This window comes from Notolabrus celidotus, chromosome 12 (genome assembly GCF_009762535.1).
Source record: "Notolabrus celidotus isolate fNotCel1 chromosome 12, fNotCel1.pri, whole genome shotgun sequence".
Taxonomy (NCBI): domain Eukaryota; kingdom Metazoa; phylum Chordata; class Actinopteri; order Labriformes; family Labridae; genus Notolabrus; species Notolabrus celidotus.
The window spans coordinates 19,374,715-19,390,038 of record NC_048283.1 but is presented as its reverse complement, the minus strand read 5'-3'; the positions used below and the strand labels follow the sequence as shown (position 1 = coordinate 19,390,038).

At 42.2% G+C, this 15,324-nt stretch overlaps 1 protein-coding gene across 5 annotated transcripts in view; it reads left to right on the top strand.

Moving 5' to 3' along the window:
• The first annotated feature begins 4,456 nt into the window (after positions 1 to 4,456).
• Positions 4,457 to 15,324, top strand: part of LOC117823500 (transcription factor HIVEP3) — a 56,051-nt gene continuing 45,183 nt past the window's right edge. For 2 of the 5 annotated variants that reach the window (XM_034698713.1, XM_034698708.1), the window contains exon 1: positions 4,469 to 4,757. The gene's annotated coding sequence lies outside the window, so the exon portion shown is untranslated. Of the gene's footprint in view, positions 4,758 to 15,324 lie in introns of all 5 variants that reach the window. The other 3 variants (XM_034698709.1, XM_034698710.1, XM_034698711.1) reach the window with 3 other exon arrangements.

Sequence of the window (15,324 nt, the reverse complement as noted above, 5' to 3'; positions counted from 1 at the left end):
GCAGTCATCTCTTTATTACTAGCATGGGAATAATGATCCTAAAATAGATGCTATCCAAGCAGCAACTTCCAGTCTCAAAATATGAAGCCCATGCGGCAATGTTATAAACTGCAGTTCATTGAGCGTCTGCTTGAGGCTGGCTGCAGAAACACTGGAAACCACATACAAACCAATTCAAAAAACCCGATCTTTTCAGCATTAATAAACATGTTTACAGCCTGGTTCAAAAGACGGCTTCAGTCTGAAGAGCTAATTTTTCTATCAGCACTAGGGATGCACCGATCCGATCCTGGTATCGGATATCGGCTAGTTCGGACTCAAACTAGATCGGATATCGGTGACAAGGGGACGATATATAGTGCCAATCCATATGGCAGATCTATTCATCTCAGTTCTATGCTTTTCTGTGTTTACAATAGCCATGTGTGTCTCCTATGTCATCAGCACCGGCTGGTCTGTGCATTTTTCATCTATCTTAGTTTTGGATCATTACGTAACGCCTTGTTCCCACATAGATCTCCTGTTGTGATGACCGAGTATCAAAGATCACAGAAACGCGAGTTGTGTGATTTGGACATGGGGGGGGAGGGGTGTTTTTCTAACGCAACATTTCAGAAGATATTAAGATTACAAGCTTTACACATTTAAGGACATGACTGACTTGACTGACAGGCGGGAACAGTGTAGCTGTTAGCGAGGAGGCTCAAGCCCACCTCTCCCTGTGATTAGAATTTCCAATATGGCTTCCACTGACAGTTGGCTTTAAAACAGTGCTTCAGAAACAGATGGGTGACGTCACGGAGACTACGTCCAATAACGATACAGTCTATGATGCTATCCAGTGAAAGTATTGACCATTCATCAACACCTCAATATCCCTTTAAGGTCACCAAGTTACTGCAAATTAAATGAGACACTTTCCTTCACTTCTGGGATTCACCTTGTAGATTTAGATCTTGTGGTAGCTGCTTGAGTTAGGGACTCATGATTCATTAAATAAACTGAAGCATATAGACAGCTCTCCAAAATAAGCAACCCATATCACAGCTTTGAGCCTCATCCTGGTTTAGTTGTAACTATATTGGGATTATGGTGTTTACATTGAACATAACAATACTTGATTTTAATCTCCTCGTATACACAAAGATTAAAGTGTCAGTTTTCGATCATCTGTGAGCATTTTTTTCACAATTTTTCACCATGTCAGCCACTACACTCTGTGTCCAAAAAGTGTGTTCAATTACCTGAATAAGGTGTTTTCATTGAACAGTAATCAGGCCTCTTTGGGAGTATTATTCAAGCCTTTTCAAGCCAACATAAGGGCTTGTCTCGCATGACGTTTGCACTCAAAACACACAATCAGAATACTTCAATCATAACCAGGATATTGTGCGCATGTAAACACACGTTGCTTCATTTTAAGATATTGATGTGTGGTTTGTTTTATTATTCAGCCTCACTCTGGGATGTCTTCATGTTTGCTGCTTAAACCCTAACTCAACTTTACTCTGCAGCAGCTGTGTGACTGTGGATATGTTCAAACAAGCCCCTCATGTCTTGACCCTTCGCTTAGTATTTGCTCTTCCAGTTAGCTTCCTTTGACTGAAGTCCAGAGTGAAATTGAAAGCACATGACTTGTGTATCCTGTAAATAACAATTATACCTCTGAGCAGATTTCAGCTCTTTTTCCTGGCTGTAAATTAAAGCAGTAATGTTCCTGACCTGTCCACCATGCAACTTGTGCCAGCGCTTGCTGCCTCTGCTGTGTTATTTCCTCCTCTCCTGGCTGTCGGACAGAGCACTGTTGGTTTTGGCCACTACAGTTACTCAATCTGGTTGGCACTGTCTAGAAAAGTTCAGGGCACACCAACTAATGTCTGCTTTCACCCTCCCACAAACCCACCCCTCACTCAGCCTATCCACAACAATCCTGGGCTGATGGATTGTTGCACAGTTTAGCTGTGAGAATGATCGTCATTTCCTTTACATGTAAGCAAAGAAAACAAAGAGTTTTCCTGGCTCAGTTTGGAGGAAAACAACATGACTCTTGACATAAATCTCAACTATGACATGGGAAAGAAACAACATGCAAGAACAATTTCAAAGTCAGTAGTTGGCTTCATCATTGTCAGATATGCTGTATTGTAACTAAATGCCAAACCTATGATTTAATGTTACATTTCTGCTCCAAAAGCTTGGGTGTTTCATTTTCACTTCTATGGCTCCAATCTCACTTTTTTCACTCTATAAAAAAGCTGCCTTCACTCTTGTAAACATACCTCTTATACTTTCATTCATTTCACTGACTGTAGCATTTATGGTTTAAAAGAACCAAGCTGATTTCATGAGCTAGACACCTGTTTACTCTCTACTGAAACATTTCTCCCATTTGATTATTCGCAGTCTCAGGCAACAGCATCTACGAGCGAATTAGCAGGGTGTCATAAATTGCTATTTTATTTCCCCTGTCATCACCAGGTGTACGAATCTGAACTCATTCTTTCTCTCTCTCAGGACAGATTTAAGACCCTCTCCATCTTTGGCCATTGGCTCCTGTGTCATAAATCCCACCTTCATTTCCTCTGTTATCATCACATGCAATTTGTCGCTGTAATGAGAGATCAGAGGCTTTAATGTGCTGATTATGAACCACTTAGTGCAGCTCTGCAGCCACGCTTGGTTAGGCACCCTGGGGTTTTTTAATTGCAGATTGACTCAAACAATGGTTATCAGTTGTGGTGTTATCCCTGACCTTAATCTTCATTTCTTCTTTTCCCACATTAGTCTGAAAATGTCAGCGTTTAGCGCTCGCTTTTCAGGAAAAAGGTCATTCTCTGGAGTCGATCATCACACCATTGCAGCTTTGTTTCTGTGCTTATGAGCTGGTCCTGACGCTGATTTGGATAAATGTTGTTTTTGTGCATCCCTGTCCACCTCTTTGACAGAATGACTGGAAGAACCTAAGGTGTAATTGGGTTTTAAAAGTAGGATCCAGGCCCATTAAATTATGTGCTGCATGCAGGGGAGCTAATTGAGTTGAAGCCCTGCTGGCACACTGCATGTGCACTGGAAACATTTAACCAACATTAAGCTCCAATTAGGCTTTAAGGATGGGAGACTTGTTGCTGGATGATGGGAAGTGAAGATACTGAAGCCTGTCAGAATCACTGCAGGGAGTCTGAGTAAAATGAGAGCACTATGTTTTATTGTTATGAAGAAAAAAACAGTTGAAAATTCTGCGTTTTCTCATTGGTCTGATTACTTTTATTCCCTCACTCTGGCTGCAGTGCAGTGCAGTCAAACTCTGTCAAAAAGTTTGAAAGTCTGAGTGTGGTTATGTGTGTGTTGTGTGTGTGCAGGGCTCTCCACTGCGCATGCTCCCCCTCAGCTCAGAGGAGCGGCTAATGCAGTTATATAACAGTGAGTGCAGCCGGCGTCTGCTGTGAGCCAAATGCCAGGCCAATCTGGTTACATAAGCCCGTCAGAGTCATATTGTAGCAGCACGGAGCGCTCGCACCACAGCGTGGTCCACCGTCTCCTGCTCTGTCTTTCACCTCCTCCCACTGTCTTTCTTGCTTTCTCCTTCCCTCCATTTTTTGCAACATCCATCCTCCTCTCCTCCCTCCCTCCCTCCCTCCGCCCTTCCCACACACTTTCTGTGTCCCTTTTCCTCCCTCTCTTCTCTGTGGAGCTGTTCTCAACAACAAAGAGATAACATGCTGGACGCAGATGCATTGACAGCTCTCAAGGAAGCACAAAATGCAGAAAGAGAAGTGTTTCTTATCCACGTTATGTTTCCTTCATAGTTTGAGAGCAGCTTAACTTCTCCAGGTGAAATCATGAGTGTTGCAGCCGGTAACCCCTAACTGTGCGCCCTGCTGCAAGCTGGCCTTTAAGAGCACCGTTTGATCTCCAAGCGTGCAGCACTCACAGCTTCCACCAGTGACCTTTCCTGTATCTGACCCCCATCAGACCCTCCTCTCTGCTCCTCAGATTTGAGGAGGTCAGGCATCCACGGTCACCAGATCAGCAGGAAATCCACTCACAGCTCAGAGAGATGTGTGCAAAGGATTGCAAAACTGCGCCAGTGACCCTTCAGCAGTTCACACAGTCATCCAGGAGAAGTTAATTGATTTGTGCCCTCAGATCCTGACCCCTATTATATCTCTCCTGTGTGGGATGCAGTGTCAGCATAACTTTAGGTGGGCTATTCATTCTTGCGGTGTTGCAACAAGATATGGGATGGTGAAATATCGCAGGGAGAAAAAGTGAGGTGAGCGAGCTCAGATCATTGTGTGCATCATGATTACCCCCAATCAGTCTCGTTTTAGAGCGTCTACATGAGGCTGCCTGGCTAATTAGAATTAATGGCATTAGCCAGGAACTGCTTCTTTAAACCAATGGCTGCATCTGCCTCCTTATGATTATTCATGAGGCGGGCTCGACGCGCGAGCGCACTGGTGGAGGCAGAGAGGGGGGCGGCGCCCACCGGACCTGCCGTGCGGGGTGGTGCGGCGCCGCGGAGTGTGTTTGGCGTAGGGCGAGATGTTGTGTTGTTGTGGCGATCAGCTGAATGTGGCATCGCTGTCCGGTCTGACACAACAGTGGGAAGCACCCAGAGCCCCTCCGGCTCTTCCTGCGCTCAAACGCGGGCACCGAGAGCAGCTCTATCCGGCGCAGCGCAATCCAGGAAATGCGGACTTCTGGCCCTTTCGCTTCGGAATAAATGGCTGCAGCGTACGCACTGAAGCAAGCTGGTAAATATGAACTGTCACATTACTGCCTGTTTAATAGTTACTTTAAGTGATGTTGCAATGAGTGTCACATTCAGAGGGGGCATGGTGGGAAGTTGCGCGGAGGATCCCACCCGTGCTTTCACAGTTGGAGTGTGTCATGAAGTTGAGCTCTTTCGTTTTATATTAAAATGAAACATAAGGATGGACATTTCATCAGTAGTTAGATGAGAGGGATTTTTTTGTAAATTGCATTGGCTTTATACAGCGCGCGTGCAGAAGTAGTGACGAGGGCGCTGCACACGTCCGGGCTGACAGCGTATGCTTCATCATGTTCCTCCATTCACCCCGTTTATCCTTTATAATAAAGTGGCTGAGGAGAGCAACAGTGCGCGAGGACGTAGGCAGGCAGGCAACGCTTAAGTTGAAGATTCACGATGAACTCCGTTGTTACTGGCTACACCTACACGCGTAAGATTTTTAGTGGATGACATCATGCATTAGTGCACACTGATCGATTGCTCTGTGATAAAGAGGTAAAGTTGAAGTGAACACGTTTGTTTTGGCGCTGTTTAGACACAAATATCTACTCAGTATGCAATTTAGGATATTTAAGACGCCATCCAGGGTTTAGTTTCTCAAATAATGGAGTATGGATAGTATGAATGTGGTTGGAGATGTGCATTCAAACGCAATATTAGTGTTATCTATCTATCTATCTATCTATCTATCTATCTATCTATCTATCTATCTATCTATCTATCTATCTATCTATCTATCTATCTATCTATCTATTTCTGAGATCATTACAGTCTGTGTATGTAATGCCAGTTTATCAGGGAGTGAAGTAAGGACAGCACTTGAAGTGTGTCTCTGCATATGAAGACCTCAGTGGCAGCTGTCTGCCCTGAAGCCAGGTGCTGCAGAAAAATATTTTTCATATTATTGGAGGTCAAGTATCTCCTCCATGCAACAGCCCATCCAATCCAGCCGTGCTGCAGTGTCCTTCCCCTCGCTCTGGTTCTGTACTGTAACTTCAACTTCCAGCACAGAAATAGAGTAAAGTGTCAGAGTGCGGTGGTGGTGAAAGGGGGGGATGAGTGGAGAGTGGCCAATATGCAATTATTTCTTATTGAATCAGCACAAAGTGGCAGCCTTACAGGCTCTGGATTGAGACCACTTGTGGTGCTGGCTGGAGAAAGGCGCTATCTCAGCAGGCAACCCAAGGAGAGCACAGCTTCATTTTCTTACAAGTTTCCAAGATTGTTTGACTTCATGAAGCATTTGATGATTGAAAAAACTCTGGGCTTTAGGGATTACTGCCATTTATGGTTTTAGCATGGATGCAGATGAAAGCTGCGAGTCAGACACACTTTGATGTTTTTATACTATTGTAACTTGGCTGAAATGTTAGAAGGTGGCTTGTTGAGAATAATTGTAGTGCTGTAAAGCTGGAAGTGAATGTGCTATTATCTGCATGGCTGTAGGACCAGTTTTCATTTCAGTCAGTTTAGCAGTGCCAGTGTATTACAGACTGCTTTGGTATTCAGTATCATACCTGTAAACTTGTGCAAGAAGCTTATTTAGGTACAATTAAAATGAAAATAATGTCTGTCAGCACTAACACTGATTACTGAAGACCCCTCCCAGTTAGACGTACAGGTTGGTGTGTGTTCTTGTGTGTCTTCCTTCTTAGCACATGGAGAAGGCCTGATCTCCACCGGTTAACACAGAGCTGATCAAAGCCTTACATAGTACCTCACTTTCTTACACACACTCACCTGGCTTGCACTCCTCAGATCTTCATCTCTCACTCTAAGTCAGCCTCGCAGGCGGCAACGTGTTGACTTAAAGGCATGAGATGCACTTGGCAGGGACAGGATCACGTGGAGTTCCTGCTCAGACCTTCAGACACAACTCCCTTTAGATAACGTTTGATAACAAAGGCCACAACGGGGCAAAGGATCATGGGATGATCCGCAGAGTCAGAGTGACAGTTAAGCCTGAACCTTTGATGTGAAACTCGTAGGTGTTACACGGATGCTGTGCTGCCTGTAGAGCTGCTGAAAAAGTGAACAAACGTGGTAGCTGGCAGTCTGCTCTGCTTCACGCATGACTACCGGCTGACAGATTACACAGAGTGTAAATGAAATGGCATGTACCAGCATGTTTAAGTGTTGATGCATGTATGAAGGATGCCATTGTTAACAGTCTCTTACGAGGAAAACACACAAATACAGTGACACACACACCCAGGCAGTAAAATCCTGGTGACTGGTGGACACAACCTTTTCATGTCCCTGCTCTGCTCATTAATCCTGCTCTCTGAAGCACCCGAGAAGAATAGACCCACTGTAGTGCTGGAGACCAGAGCGAACCAGGAACAAGACCCAGGACACACACACACGAGCAGACACACATAAAATGCAAAATGGAGGCCAGGAGTGCCAGTCTGGCAGCCTAGTAAATGCCCCACTGGCCTAATAATTGTGTTGCATGCATTCAGTTCTGATGTTATTCTGAAGGGATCGTTTATTTTCTCTATGGCCTGGTCTGCTGCCAGAAGTTCTGATTATGTATCATTTCAATCAGTGTGTGTGTGTGTGTGTGTGTGTGTGTGTGTGTGTGTGTGTGTGTGTGTGTGTGTGTGTGTGTTTGTTTGCTCGAGTTGTGATTGTCTATCAGTGTCTGGCCCTGACTCAACGTCTCAGTCAGGCCAGCGTGTTGGCCGCCCCTTCAAATGCAGATAGAATTTCCTTGTGTTTGCCAAAGGGGAGAGTACACTGTGTAAGTGAGTCTGTAGTGTATTCTAGGGAGTCTGTGGGTTAGGTGTGTTTGTGAGTGTGTAGTGTACGTGTGTCTTTGGAGTTCTGGAGATAAGTTTGTACTGTAAGCATTAGTTTGGCATCCCAGCATGTTGAGCATGACCCCAACATGAATCTTAGGGGTCTTGTCCCAACCTGAAGTGATACTAATTTGCATAACCACATACTCACTTGACATTATTGCACTTACTACTTGGCTACCAACTTAAGACATAAAAAAGATTAGACAAAATATTGATTTAAAGATGATTTTGTTGATTTTTAAAACAAAATGTGTATACAGCTTTAAAAAAGTAGTGCCTCCGATTCCACAACCAGTAAGACTTCCATGGCAAAGTTCTTTTATCAGCCTGTATTCAGGATGAATGAACATTGAACCAGCGATAGATTGAGACCAGTTAATGGAATTTTTAAATAATAGGCATTGGGCGATGCCTGCACTCACGAGGCCGATTAAAAAATGTAACGAATGTTGTCTGTGGACACTGCAGGCAGCCTCGTCAGTGTGGCTGCTGTTAAGCAAGTTAACGTACCCCTAAATGATAAAAAGTCACTGGCTAGTGTTTAATATGAATTTTGTTGTTATGTATAGAATAATGCAGTTCAAAATAACTTCTAACATAAATATCGGCCATGTTCTGAAATCTATGTCACAACCTAATGTATTTTTATTTTTCACTAATTAATTTAAAATCCATCCAAAACAGATAATTTTGATATTCCAACTCTTAATATCAATTTTTTGTAAAAATAAAAATTTATATTTTAGCCGAGTTGGAAGTAAAATACGTCTTCAGTATTTCTAAAACAATCAAGTGGAAAAGTTGTTTTCAATCAAATAGTTTTGACTTAATTTGTCCTAGTAATATTGTGTGATTTACATATACTCCATCTCTATATTGTTCCTAGTTAACTGTGTAGAATATCGCAATATATCACAATATTGTGATATCGTGATATATCGTGATACTATCGTGATACTATCGTATCGTGATGTGTATCGTATCATGAGGTTCTTGCCAATACTCACCCCTACAAAACATGTTGCTGGCTAAGATAACCATGTATATTAGATTGTAATGTGCATGGAGTAATGGATGTTATTGGTTTTTATCAAATGGGAAAAAAAAGACACGTTTGTATTTTATCTCGTTCATCTGCTGACCTACTCTCTAATTATCAGCATTGTGAAATGAGCTGGAGTCCTTCTTTGCATGGATTGATTTGATATGACAGGTGTGATCAGGTTGCACCTGGCATTGTCTTTGCTTGATGATTATTTAACGTTGTTGCCCAGTAATTTGTGTGTATATTTGTGAGTCTGTAGTGTGCCTGTTATTGTGTTATCGTCTATGGTATGTGTACAGTATCTCACAAAAGTGAGTACACCCCTCACATTTCTTCTAAAGCTGATGCACAAGAAAGCCCACAAACAGTTTGCTAAAGACAGCAGACTAAGGACATGGATTACTGGAACCATGTCTTGTGGTCTGATGAGACCAAGATAAACTTATTTGGTTCAGATGGTGTCAAGCGTGTGTGGCGGTGCCCAGGTGAGGAGTACGAAGACAAGTGTGTCTTGCCTACAGTCAAGCAGGGTGGTGGAAGTGTCATGGTCTGGGGCTGCATGAGTGAGGCACTGGGGAGCTACAGTTCATTGAGGGAACCATGAATGCCAACATGTACTGTGACATACTGAAGCAGAGCATGATCCCCTCCATTTGGAAACTGAACCCCAAACACACCTCCAAGGCAGCCTCAGCATCTGTGGGGCCTCCTCAGACGGAAGGTGGAGGAGCGCAAGGTCTCTAACATCCATCAGCTCCGTGATGTTGTCATGGAGGAGTGGAAGAGGATTCCAGTGGCAACCTGTGAAGCTCTGGTGAACTCCATGCCCAAGAGGGTTAAGGCAGTGATAGAAAATAATGGTGGCCACACAAAATATTGGCACTTTGGGCCCAATTTGGACATTTTCACTTTTCAGGGGTGTATACTCACTTTTGTTGCTGGTTGTTTAGACATTAATGGCTATGTGTTGAGTCATTTTAAAAGGACAGTAAATTTACACTGTTATACAAGCTGTCCACTGACTACTTTACATTGCATCAAAGTGTCATTTCTCCAGAGTTGTCCCATGAAAAGATGTAATTAAATATGTGCAGAAAAAGCGAGGGGTGTACTCACTTTTATGAGATACTGTATGTTACCAGAACTGGGCACACGTCTGTTGTGTGGGGTCCCTTCCCATTGCAACAGGAGGATGGCAGATTGTTGGACTTTCAGCAGGTTTTAATGCTCACGTTAAACTTTTGTAAGTTTCAGCATAATTAATTGATTAACTGTTACTGAAGCTAACGCCTTTGTTAACGGATTCCCAGTTAATGGAGTTACATTTTTAATTAACTGTGCCCACTTCTGCATGTAACTCTGTAGTTTCTGTGTAAGTGAATTTGTAGGGCGTTAATTTATCTGTTGTGTGTGTGTCTGTTTCCGTGTGTATATGAGAGAATTTGTTTTGTGTGTAAGGGATTTTGAAGTATGTGTGTTGGTACGTCTGCATTTTATGATAGTGAGGCCTTAATGTATGTGTGTTAGTGAGTCCGTAGTGAATGTATGTTCACATTGAGGGTGTTAGTCTATCTGTTGTGTGTCTTGTGTATGCATTTTATCTAGTAGTGTATATGTGTTAGTGAGTCTGTACTGTGCGTGTATTAATCTGTATTGTTTAATTGTGCTGTCTATAGTTTATGAGTTTTTTGTGTGTGTCAGGAGGTCTGTATTGTATGTGTGTTATTCTGTAGTGTGTGTCTGTGTGTGTGTTTGTAGTGCTTGTCTGTTAATGTAACAGTCTGGTTACGTAATGACAAAAGCTGGTGTTCATGTAAAGAGGTGCAGCTTTTACAGTCAGAGGTTACTCATTCAGACTCTCTTCATGGTTAATCATTAGCCTGCTCTGCACTGTTAGCTGCCTGGTTGAATGTAGAGGGGGAGTTTGCGCTGTTTGTGATGAAGTTCAGACCATCACTACAACTTTTCTTTTTCTTTTTTTTTTTTAAGTTATATTTTTGGGGCTTTTTGCCTTCATTCCATAGGAAAGAGAAGACAGGAAATATGGGGAGTGAAGAGTGGGGGAAGACATGCAGGAAATGGTCGACCAGTAGGGAATTGAACCGGCGACCCCTGCAATGAGGACTGTAGCCTCTGAATGTGGGGCGCTTGGACCACTAGGCCACCAGCGCCCCCACTACAACTTCTCTTGCCATGTTGTGTCATATTGATTAGATGTTCATTCTCTATTCCTCTCCTCTGAAAATGTGATGATCCATTATGTTTTCTTCTTACATCAACAGCCTTGTGCAGGTGTTCACTTTCCACAGTGGGCGCCGTTGTGTAACAGTGATTGGTGCATTGTGATTTTAAGCTTCAGCACTGCTTACCACAGGTATGTCTGGAGGCATGTCTTCCAGTATCTCATTGTTGAGAATTGTGTTATGCATGGGAGAGGCTGATAATGACTGCATGAAAACAGTGTTAACACATGAAGTAGCTTATCAGTCATACTGGGCATTCAGATTTCAATGCAGGAGTTTAAACAATGCTCTTGGAGCTGGTAGCAAGGATCCTGTTTTGTTTTCAGAGATTAACTATGGATGCTTTCCTGGTGTGGGTATTGATCCATGATGGAGGCACGATATTGTGTTTCATGGCTAGATATCCCCACCTCTTCCAAATCTCTCCCTCTCTGGGTCCCTGGACGCTCCTCTGACCACACCCCTGAGCTCACACTGCATCTGAGCAGATCACAATAACCTCCAGGTGTTGCTTCTTTATTCTGACTTCTGACACCTGGGAAGACAAATTTATCTCAGTTTTTTTTTTAAATGTGCTTATGACATTGATCTTTGAGCTGGCATTGTTTTGTCTCCTCTCATCCTTTTAATGGTGGTCTCCATCTGAGTCGTCATATCCAAGGCCTCTGACGTTGTGGACCAAGTTTCTGATTATGTATGAGGGGATGAAAGAGAGGAATAGAAGCCGTACACACTTTGTTAGTCAAATAAGATTTCTATCAGTTTTTACTTTCTTCCTTTCCTATCCTATTCCTATCTTTTTTCTCTAGAGCTGATTCCACTCATCTCTTTTTATTTATTTATTTTTGGGCTTTTGTGCCTTTATGATATAGCTGAAGAGAGACAGGAGATGTGAGGAGCAGAGAGGGGGGAGGACATGCAGGACATGGTCGCGGCCAGGAGTCAAGCCGGCAACCTCTGCGACGAGGACTATTGCCACTGTATGTGGGGTGCTTAGACCGCTAGGTCACCAGAGCCCCGTAGTCTCTTTTTCTGTTTTCTCTCCTTATCTCTCTTTTCTTTGTCCCACTGTTTGTGTCTCCATCTCAAATAACGATTCAGTTTATCTCTTCTCTCTACCTTTTATTTCCTCTTTTCCTCTCCTTTCTTCGTTTCCCCTCTTCTTCTCTTTTGCATCTCCACATATTTACTTCTTCTTTTGTTTCCTCTCTCCTTTCCTCCCTTTTGCCCTTTACTCTTTGTTTCTCTCCTCCTCTAAAGTCTATTCTCTTAAAGTGTTTCTTCTTCCATGTCTTCTCCTCCTCCCTCTTTTTTTTTTGCTCCTCTTTTTTTAACTTTCAATCCTTTCCTCTTCCCTCGACTCCATCTCTCTTTTCTTGATTACTCTCCTTCTCTCTGCTTTTCTTTCCTCTCCTCTCTCCTCCTTTGTCTCGGTGTGTGAGGCATCCCTGCATTAGCAGTGAGTGAGGATTGTAGGGATTTTTGCTTTGCTGGAGGGTAAGAGGGCTTTGGGGAAAATCCTTCCGACCCCGATGCGGATCTGCAGAGCAAATCGAGGTAGCAGGTCTCCAGCACGATGTTCTGCAATCATGTCGCTGTCACTGAGGCAGAGCAGTGACCCCTGGACCCCTCTTTCAGATGCACTCTTTAAACGCTCTGTAAAGTGTAAAGAAACAACATACAGTAGAATGTGATGGGTGATTACTTTGTTTAATGCTGCAATAAGTAAGGAGTAATGTATAGTGAGTGGGTGGTTACACAAAATCGCATCTCAACAAACAAGTTGATTTAAAGTTTTCATTCAAAGATCATTTTAATGATTTAGAAAAAAGTTACATTTTTCACACAGAAAAAAGATAGAATTCCAAAGTAAATGGTGCTTCTGTGGTAATTCTTTCCTGCTAATGGGTTGAATTAACATTTAACTTAAAGTTTTCGTTGATTTAAAGTCTTAGAATTGTCCTGCTTTTCTGCAAAAATCACATTTAACAGTGGATATTCTATTGGCCTGATGTTGGCCTTCACAGATGATTTTATTCGCATTTGGTGTGCACCCGGGATTACACTGACAAAGCTCACACTGTCTTGCAGGTTGCAGTTGTTTTCTTCGATTTGGTGAACGTCTCTTTCACTCAGATCCTTGTCTGTTTTAACATCCTTCTCTAGTTTCTGCTCCGTTCTCCCCCTCTTGTCTTTCTCTGCTGGTGATTGCTCAGCCATATACACACAAATCAAAAGTCACTTTTGACACATTGTCAACAGGAGGAGGTGAAATGATAGACTAAATGCATTAGATGTCTAAAAAAAGCATCCCAAATAACCTTTTTTCTGTCTTTTAGGCAATTGCTTCTCTAAACTTTCAACATATACTTTATCAGTTACATAAAAATCACGAAAAGTCCTGTTGTGAGTTAAGTGTATTGTTTCATCCCTCTCTGAAAGTGTAGATATAAAAAAGAGAAGTTGGTCTGTGAATGTGCTGCATTTGTTATTTCCCACATAGTCCCTGAAGGCGTGCAGTGACCTGACATTGTCAGGTAAGGTCACATAGAGAACACCTCATTTTAGATGCTGTTAATTATGCAGCAGTGTGGTCGTCTGCCATCACCGGGAAGGTCATTTACTTCTCACCCCTTTTAAGGGCACAAAACTCCACAGACTGAGGGCCCTTCGTGTGTTGTGTAAGAGTAGAAGTGATAGTTTTTGTTGTGGTTTTGGGATACTACAGATGCTGTGTTGACACACTGTTCAGGTCATTAAAAGGCTTCTGTATTCGTTGTGCATTTGGTGTCACTTCAACCTACAAGAAAACGTGTATTTGCAGGAGCTGTGTTTCTTTACACTGTGTAGGTATGTCTCTGCATGTTTATATATATTCACTGAATGTTTATGTGAATGGTGTTTTTGCTGATGCCTCCATATTGCCTCTGAGCGAGGGCGTCTGTTGCACCTAATTGAAGGTCAATATTTATGTGAGCGATCCTACAAACAACTTCTCTCGCTTGGTCTAGACGGAACACAGACTTCCACTGTACTCCAATAAAATCAGAGTGCCTGTCATGTTCTAGTCTAGCGCTGCCAGACCTTCCCCTCCGCACTACAGTACATTTGTACTGTGCCAAAGCAAAGGAAAGGTCTTTCATAGCCTGCTGTATTGTACAAGATATACTAAACACCTTGCTGGTTGTTGTATCTAACTGAAAACAGGGAACCTGAAAGCAGCAACAGTGACTAGAGGAGGAGTTTGTCAGGAAACTGAATGTATAGTCAGCCAGTTAGGAGGTGTAGAGATGTCCACGTCTCTCAGACTTGACTTAGACTTGTCAACATCTGTAAGTAACTCCTGCCCCTGAACTGCTAAGCTGATTAATCGCTCAATAACTAATACTATTTGAACAATCTGTTCATCTTTTAATTCATTTTAAAGTCAAATATTTTCAAAAACCACAAGCTGAACAAAACAAACTTTCTAATTACTAAACCCATTAAAAGAATCTCCCTGTAGTTTTTCATGCTGAGAATACTTTCGGTGGATAATTTGAGTCACATTTAATTCTTATATAAATGTGATGTTTGTTTAGAAATGTACAAATAGTCAGTCTAGTCATGTATTAATTTGCATTCATTTTGATGTACCGATACTATCATATGTAAACAGCAGATAGGGGGCAAAATATGGCTACAGTGACATATCGTCGTCCTGACTCATGATACATCTATCATATCACTGGCCCTAAATACTGATATTTTAATGTAAAAATAACACAGCCCTTTAAATGGATTTCCCTTCCACCTTCTCACTCTGTCACTACTTTATTTATACTACTTACTTTGTGATTCCTTATGGTGGAATTGATCCTCTACTTACATTTGTAGAGGCATTTTGTGTTCTCAGTTCATCAGAAACCCTGATGTAACTGTGTTTGTCTCACAATTTATCTGTAATGGCAGAGTTGCTGTATCGTGATCTAATTATTTATGTGGGCAATATATCAGGTGTTGTACCAATCATGAGTTACCTTGTGTTTTCCACATGTAGAGTACTAAAAAATGCCACTTTTAGCAAGGGTCATCTCAGGAGGTTGTGTCAAAATGTCAATGAACCCTCTATTGCTAAAGGAGGCATTGGCCAGCGGTTTGTGAATGTAAATGTGTGGAATGTGATTAGTTGGTACTAATGGCTACTTTACATAGCATTATTGTACGAATGTGTGTACAGTATGTGTGTGCATAGGTGAACGTGACATGTAGTGTAAAAGCGCTGTGAGTGGTCAGAAGACTACAAAAAGTGCTTCATAAGAATACATCTATTTACTATTTAAGTAGATGTTTAATTTTGGAACCATGTTAAAGAGAACTGGAGAATTTAGAACAAATTGATCCAAAACAGTGAAGTGCAAATTAATCAACAAAAAGTTTGCCAAACCGAACTTTTATTCAAAGGAAAACTACAGG